The 8,665-nt window shown below is 40.0% G+C and overlaps 1 pseudogene; it reads right to left on the bottom strand.

Moving 5' to 3' along the window:
• Positions 1-3,292: 3,292 nt before the first annotated feature.
• On the bottom strand, positions 3,293-4,349 carry LOC128640503 (prolactin-releasing peptide receptor-like; annotated as a pseudogene).
• Positions 4,350-8,665: the final 4,316 nt, after the last annotated feature.

Here is an 8,665-nt window from a genome sequence, read left to right as displayed (position 1 = left end):
CAAAGGCAGCAGAGAGGTCAGGTAAGATAAGTATAGAGTAGTAGCCTTTGTTTTTAGCAGAAAGGAGATCGTTAGTAACCTTGGTGAGGGCAGTCTCAGTTGAGTGTTGGGGACGGAAGCCAGATTGCAGGGGGTCGAGCAATGAGTTGGAGGACAGGAAGTGGGTTAGGCGATTGAAAACTAGTTTTTCAAGAAGTTTTGAAGCTAGTGGGAGCAGTGATATGGGGCGGTAGTTTGCAGGGGAGTTAGGGTCAAGGGAGGGTTTTTTGAGGATGGGGGTGACCTTTGCATGTTTGAAGGAGGCAGGGAATGAGCCGGTAGAAAGGGATAGGTTAAATATGTGAGTAAGAGCCGGAGTGAGGGTGGTAGACAGAGGAGGAATTAGATGTGAAGGAATAGGGTCAAGTGGGCAGGTAGTGAGGTGTGAGGAAGACAGAAGGGAAATCCATCTTAATAAAGCCTATTGGCGAAACGCATAGACGTTCTCTACACTACAAAGAACTGGACACCCCTTAAACTTACCCCACTTTGAAAGAAGCAGAGGGAAAGAAAGTTTAAAACAAACGGCCGTTTGTAAATCCAAGTCCGAGTTCTCACACACGCGCTGGAGGCGTGCATCGCAAATACCTGTCTAAGGAGGCTGCCCGGGAAACACAGAACCCAAACTGCAGGGGTAAAAGTCGCTTCAAGCCAGCAGCATAAAAGAAACCCATACACGCAGGAGCGTGGTCCAGGTTTCGATACCAAAGAGTGTGGTCCAGGTTTTGATACCAAAGAAACTTGCTTTATGCAAAGAGGAAAGACAGAAAACATATACCGGTAAGAAACACCTTGATTCCATCAGACACAGAAGTGTCAGAAGACCCGGTAAGCCCATCCTTATACGTAAATATAACTATCCATATTACAGCCAAGTCTACAAGTTATAGAAAACATCAAAAGACTTTGTAAAGACAAGTGAATTACATTATTACATTTTATTGAATTATGAAGAGTGACATTGTTACTGTTTGATTAAAAATAGCAATACTGAGAAAAAAAAGCTACTACAACTGCGGCACCAAATTATTAAGGTGGAATAAGGATAATTAAAATTAGAAAGGTGGAATTATTTAGAAAGATCACCTAAAACGTATAATAATATATTGTTTTTATATCACACAACATTGTTTATTTTAATCCAGGGAGACGTCCCGAACATATACCATTGCATTATATTTTTAATCATGTTTTAAATAAATGTACTTTTGTCAAATTGTATAGAGGTCTCCAGACTATCTTATTTAGCTTACAGCGCTCCTTTACTTCATATTGTTTTGAAGACAAAAGGGAAGCCACTTCATTCTCAGTGGTTGGGAGGAGGGTGCAGAGAGTGGCAGAGGGGGTGACTGGGAGCGGAGTTGGGAGATTGCAGGTTTGTGTTGGGATGTTTCCTCGGATTGCAAGTGTTTTATTGAGAAAATAGTCAGCAAGGTCTTGAGCACTGAATGCAGATGAGGGGGGTGGTGCAGGTGGGTGGAGGAGAGAGTTGAAAATGAAAAAGAGTCTTTTAGGGTTTGAGGAGTGAGTGGATATAAGAGAAGAGAAGTAGGTTTGCTTAGCTAAGCGAAGGGCAGAGGTGTAAGAGTAGAGAATGAACTTATAGTGCATGAAATCAGGTTCAGAGCGGGTCAATCATCCTGATCTAAAAAGGTGGTGGACAAGTTAAGGAGCAGCGGTCCTGAAACTTCGGGTGGTGCTTGTTAAATCCGGCATAATGTACGAAGCTTAATTCTAACGCAGTTAACGGTAAAGCAGGAGTGTTAATTAGCACTCCACTCGTAATCTGGCCCTATGTGTTTCCAATGACTTGTTATACCTGCTACAGAGCATTAAATGTATGGGAAATTGTTCCTTTATGTTTATTTTTGTATTTGAAAACACTGATGTTGTCAATTGAATCCATAGACCATAAGTCTGTAAGAAAGACGTACCTCATTTTCTTACCTCTCTCTATATACAAAGGTCAGTAGCTAGCTGATAAGAGTTCATTGTATTCCAAGTAACTGCACAAACACATTTTTCTATCTCTGCCACCCTCAGGGGTGGTTGGTTTCTGCCATTATCTCTTGTTTGCATTGCTTTTCTAAATAGAATACTGCAGTGTTTTCATTATAGGTGAAGGTTTCAACTGGCAAAACCAGCTATTTTAAAAAAGTAAATAAGCTCTTTGTAAAACAATTTAATATTCTTCAGCAGGTAAAAAGAATCTCTGGGAACACATTGAATGTAAAAACATTTTACAATACAATCTCTCTTTAATGTTAGTTGTTCTGTCTGGTGCCGTTGAAACACAGTGTTTAAAGGAATAGGTTAGGATATGACTGTAGCACTGAATAGGATGCATGACTGTAGCACTGAACCTTTTCCTGGCAGCAGCTATATTGCAAATTAAAGGGACATTATTTATATTTAAAGGGATACTAAGCCCAATTTTTTTTCTTTTGTGATTCAGATAGAGCATGCAATTTTAAGCAACTTTCTAATTTACTCCTATAATCAATTTTTCTTCGTTCTCTTGCTATATTTAGTTGACAAAAGCAGGAATGTAAGCATAGGAGCCGGACCATTTTTGGTTTAGCACCCTGGGTAGCGCTTGCTGTTTGGTGGCTACATTTAGCCACCAATCAAAGTGCTAACCAGGTGCTGAAAAAAAATGGGCTGACTCCTAAGCTTTGATTCATGATTTTCAAATAAAGATAGCAAGAGAATAAAAACAATGATAATAGGAGTAAATTAGAAAGTTGCTTAAAATTTCCTGCTCTATCTGAAGCATGAAATAAAATATTTCAGTTTAATATCCCTTTAATTATATTTAGAAAGCAATGAAACATATTCTCACAATACTTAGGGGCCGATTTATCAAGAGTCGAACGGCCCCTGATACCCCTGTTTCCGTGCGAGCCTTCAGGCTCGCCGGAAACAGCAGTTATGAAGCAGCAGTCTTAAGGCCGCTGCTCCTTAACTGGTCCGCCACCTCTGAGGTTGCGGACATCAATCCGCCCAATCCTATACGATTGGGCTGATTGACACCCCCTGTAGCGGCTGATTGGCCGCGAATCTGCAGGGGGTTCAGCGACGTCTGGCGGACATGATACGCTGCAGCGTATCATGTCCACCAGACAATGATAATTCGGCCCCTAAGTGTGCAAATAATAACGCTTTTTAGAAGAAAAACAAAAATACAGACTGGCCAGTAATACTACGCAAAACAGAGAATTGGGTTATGGAAGAAAGTGCACCCTTTGTTTGTTTATATAACTACACTTAATGTGACACTTTGCCCGTATGGAGCAACCTTTCTGTGCCATACTAACATCTTTTTCAACTCTTCCTTAAAGCTATCATGAATCCAAGCATAAATAAATTGGTTGTAACAGGCAGAGCTCATGGCAAACCAGTGACACATCAGCTGTACAAGGTTAAAATAATATTTATCTATAATATCAATATTAATGTCTCTTCTAATATTAAACAGATGCAAAGGTAACAAGCAGATCCCAAAAACTAGTCCTACAGTGACCAGAAGAAAGAAAGTTCGCTTTCTCCTGGCTCTGTCCCAGTCTGCTTGAGTCTGAGTAACACAACCTGGCATAACTCTGTACTTTAGTTTGACTGAGATTTTAGTGTAAGACACCAAAATGACCAGAAGTGGAGAAAAATATGTCACCAAGAGTAAACTGATTGCATGCACCTGTCTCTGCTGCTCGTGTCCTTCCCAGAATTCTTCACAGATAGTCATACCTTGGTTCTTCAATGCCACATAATAGGTGGGGCCAATGGCAGGCAGCGCCAAGCAACAGGCAAAAATCCAAATGAAGAGCATGATGTAGGCACAAGGTTTGAGTGAAATCCAGAGCCTGAGAGGATATACTATGACTACGTACCAGTCTAAAGCAATAGTGTAGTAAAAAACTGACACAGATACAGTCACAGGCTGCATGAATAGTACAAAGAAACACATAGCTCTGCCAAAGATCCAGCTGTTGGGTTCAAAGACATAAGCCAAGGTAAGGGGTATGCAAGTGGAGCACATTAGGGGGACAGACAGGGCCAGATTTCCAATAAGGAAATTGGTCACGTTATGCATCTTCTTGATCTTTACAATAACATAAACCAATAGGAAGTTTTCAACAGTTCCAAATAATGACCACTGCTGTATATAGAGGGATGAGCAAAGCCCTGAGGTTGTAGACAAGTTGTAGTCCCAGAAAAACATCAGATGTTTCATTTTCATGATATAACCCAATAGTGTGGGACACATTGTAGATGGTTATGTCTGAGCCTGGACACTGTTCAACTTTAGACATCTTGAGACTTTTAAAAGGCAACAGATCCCACTGTAGCAATAATGAATCTGAAAGAGGTTAGAGAACAAGAAATTCTATTACATACAGCTATAGTTAACTCATGAGCTGCTAAGAAAGGTTGCATCTGTCTAACAACTCTCATTGGCAAACAAGGAGTTATAAGGTTACTATACAAATTAGGGTTGCACCGATACCGATACTATTATCGGTATCGGTGGCGATACCAAGTATTTGCATGAGTACTTGTACTCGTGCAAATGCACCGATACTTAAACCGATACCTCCAATTCCTACCCATACGCCATCTTGTGGCATTTTTCAAACTGCATGTTCCCATTTCATTTTAAGCTGGAGTTGAGACTTAACTAAAAATTCTTCTGCCAATACAAATTGCTGTTATTTGTATTATTGTACATCAGAGCAGTCATTGAGACAAACCCCTGAAGTACTGGGCAGTTAATAAACTGAGATTTAATGGCCCAAAAATATCTTTCTAACCCATGCAGTAGTGTGAAAAGTGAAAGACTGTTCAGCTTAGCGTCAAACGTCCTTATTGTTAGCAGAAGCAGACTTATAGCTGAACATGCAGAGAGTCTTCTGTTCCTTAATAAGAACTTTCCACTAACTTTTGAAAAAATATTCTAATTGCTAGATTGCCTGTTATACTGCTAGTTCTCCTCTTGCTCAATTATGCTCAAAACATACTGTACTCTGAGGAACATCCTTAGCCAGAGCTGGACTGGGAATACAAAGCAGCCCTGGAAAAATATGAAGACCAGCCCTATTTTCTGTTGAGTCAGTAGAATGCAAATGCCCCATTTTTCTCAAAGGGGATTACTGGGATACTCCTTCCTCAATATTATTTTCAGAATTAAATTATATTACTTTGTATTAAGTACAAATGTTAGATTGATGAGTTATATAGGCACCCTACAACCCAATTGCATCCAGTAATCCCCCCTTTAAATTGTAGCTTTCCAGCCCTAGTTGCTGCAGCTGATATTTATTGTTGTTATTATTAACATGTTATTGTAATATTTTTATTTATAAACATGTTCTGTAAACTTTGTGACAACAAGCACATAAAACTGTTTTATTATTTCAAAATGTCTTTTGAGATACAGTTCATAATTATAAAGTGATCTTAAATCATTACTCTGTAATGTACTAGGTAAACTGTCATGACATAAAAAAGTATCAGAAATTGGTATCGGTGAGTATTTGAAATAAAGTATTGGTACTTGTACTCGGTCTTAAAAAAATGGTATCGGTGCAACCCTAATACAAATCTATTATTACAAAGGGCTTTTACTTGCCTGCAGTCATGTAGGCCTAGATTTGGAGTTTGGCGGTAGATGGGCTGTTAACGCTCCGCAGGCTTTTTTCTGGCCGCACCATAAAATTAACTCTGGTATCGAGAGTTCCAAAAAATGCTGCGTTAGGCTCCAAAAAAGGAGCGTAGAGCATTTTTACCGCAAATGCAACTCTCGATACCAGAGTTGCTTACGGACGCAGCCAGCCTCAAAAACGTGCTCGTGCACGATTCCCCCATAGGAAACAATGGGGCTGTTTGAGCTGAAAAAAAACCTAACACCTGCAAAAAAGCAGCGTTCAGCTCCTAACGCAGCCCCATTGTTTCCTATGGGGAAACACTTCCTACGTCTGCACCTAACACTCTAACATGTACCCCGAGTCTAAACACCCCTAACCTTACACTTATTAACCCCTAATCTGCCGCCCCCGCTATCGCTGACCCCTGCATTATATTATTAACCCCTAATCTTCCACTCCGTAAACCGCCGCTACCTACGTTATCCCTATGTACCCCTAATCTGCTGCCCTAACATCGCCGACCCCTGTATTATATTTATTAACCCCTAACCTGCCCCCCACAACGTCGCCGCCAGTTACCTACAATAATTAACCCCTAATCTGCCGACCGCAAAGCGCCGCTACCTACGTTATCCTTATGTACCCCTAATCTGCTGCCCCTAACACCGCCGACCCCTATATTATATTTATTAACCCCTAACCTGCCCCCCACAACGTCGCCGACACCTGCCTACACTTATTAACCCCTAATCTGCCGAGCGGACCTGAGCGCAACTATAATAAAGTTATTAACCCCTAATCCGCCTCACTAACCCTATCATAAATAGTATTAACCCCTAATCTGCCCTCCCTAACATCGCCGACACCTAACTTCAATTATTAACCCCTAATCTGACGACCGGAGCTCACCGCTATTCTAATAAATGTATTAACCCCTAAAGCTAAGTCTAACCCTAACACCCCCCTAAATTAAATATAATTTTAATCTAACGAAATTAATTAACTCTTATTAAATAAATTAGTCCTATTTAAAGCTAAATACTTACCTGTAAAAAAAAATCCTAATATAACTACAATATAAATTATAATTACATTGTAGCTATTTTAGGATTAATATTTATTTTACAGGCAACTTGGTAATTATTTTAACTAGGTACAATAGCTATTAAATAGTTAAGAACTATTTAATAGCTAAAATAGTTAAAATAATAACAAAATTACCTGTAAAATAAGTCCTAACCTAAGTTATAATTAAACCTAACACTACCCTATCAATAAATTAATTAAATAAAATACCTACAATTACCTACAATTAACCTAACACTACACTATCAATAAATAAATTAAATACAATTTCTACAAATAACTACAATTACATAAACTAACTAAAGTACAAAAAATAAAAAAGAACTAAGTTACAAAAAATAAAAAAATATTTACAAACATAAGAAAAATATTACAACAATTTTAAACTAATTACACCTACTCTAAGCCCCCTACTAAAATAACAAAGACCCCCAAAATAAAAAAATGCCCTACCCTATTCTAAATTAATACATTTAAAAGCTCTTTTACCTTACCAGCCCTGAACAGGGCCCTTTGCGGGGCATGCCCCAAGAAAATCAGCTCTTTTGCCTGTAAAAAAAAACATACAATACCCCCCCCCAACATTACAACCCACCACCCACATACCCCTAATCTAACCCAAACCCCCCTTAAATAAACCTAACACTAAGCCCCTGAAGATCTTCCTACCTTGTCTTCACCATACCAGGTTCACCGATCGGTCCAGAAGAGCTCCTCCGATGTCCTGATCCAAGCCCAAGCGGGGGGCTGAAGAGGTCCATGATCCAGCTGAAGTCTTCATCCAAGCGGGGCAGAAGAGTTCTTCCATCCGATTGAAGTCTTCATCCAAGCGGCATCCATCCGGAGCGAAGCGGCAGCATCCTGAAGACCTCCACCGCGGAACATCCATCCTGGCCGACGACTGAACGACGAATGACGGTTCCTTTAAATGACGTCATCCAAGATGGCGTCCCTCGAATTCCGATTGGCTGATCGGAACAGCCAATAGAATGCGAGCTCAATCTGATTGGCTGATTGGATCAGCCAATAGGATTGAACTTGATTCTGATTGGCTGATTCCATCAGCCAATCAGAATATTCCTACCTTAATTCCGATTGGCTGATAGAATCCTATCAGCCAATCGGAATTCGAGGGACGCCATCTTGGATGACGTCCCTTAAAGGAACCGTCATTCGTCGGGAGACGCCGGAAGAAGAGGATGGATCCGCGTCGGCTGCTTCAAGATGGACCTGCTCCGCACCGGATGGAAGAAGATCGAAGATGCCGCTTGGAGAAGATGTTTGCCGGTCCGGATGTCCTCTTCTTGCCGGATAGGAGGAAGACTTTGGAGCCTCTTCTGGACCTCTTCAGCAGCGGATGCCAGGACGGATCGGTGATACCTGGATGGTGAAGACAAGGTAGGAAGATCTTCAGGGGCTTAGTGTTAGGTTTATTTAAGGGGGGTTTGGGTTAGATTAGGGGTATGTGGGTGGTGGGTTGTAATGTTGGGGGGGGGTATTGTATGTTTTTTTTTACAGGCAAAAGAGCTGATTTTCTTGGGGCATGCCCCGCAAAGGGCCCTGTTCAGGGCTGGTAAGGTAAAAGAGCTTTTAACTCTATTAATTTAGAATAGGGTAGGGCATTTTTTTTATTTTGGGGGTCTTTGTTATTTTATTAGGGGGCATAGAGTAGGTGTAATTAGTTTAAAATTGTTGTAATATTTTTCTTATGTTTGTAAATATTTTTTTATTTTTTGTAACTTAGTTCTTTTTTATTTTTTGTACTTTAGTTAGTTTATGTAATTGTAGTTATTTGTAGCATTTGTATTTAATTTATTTATTGATAGTGTAGTGTTAGGTTAATTGTAGGTAATTGTAGGTAGTTTATTTAATTAATTTATTGATAGGGTAGTGTTAGG

The sequence above is a fragment of the Bombina bombina genome, chromosome 9 (assembly GCF_027579735.1).
Source record: "Bombina bombina isolate aBomBom1 chromosome 9, aBomBom1.pri, whole genome shotgun sequence".
NCBI lineage: Eukaryota > Metazoa > Chordata > Amphibia > Anura > Bombinatoridae > Bombina > Bombina bombina.
Note: the sequence above shows the minus strand (reverse complement) of the source record. Positions and strands in the feature narration are given on the sequence as shown.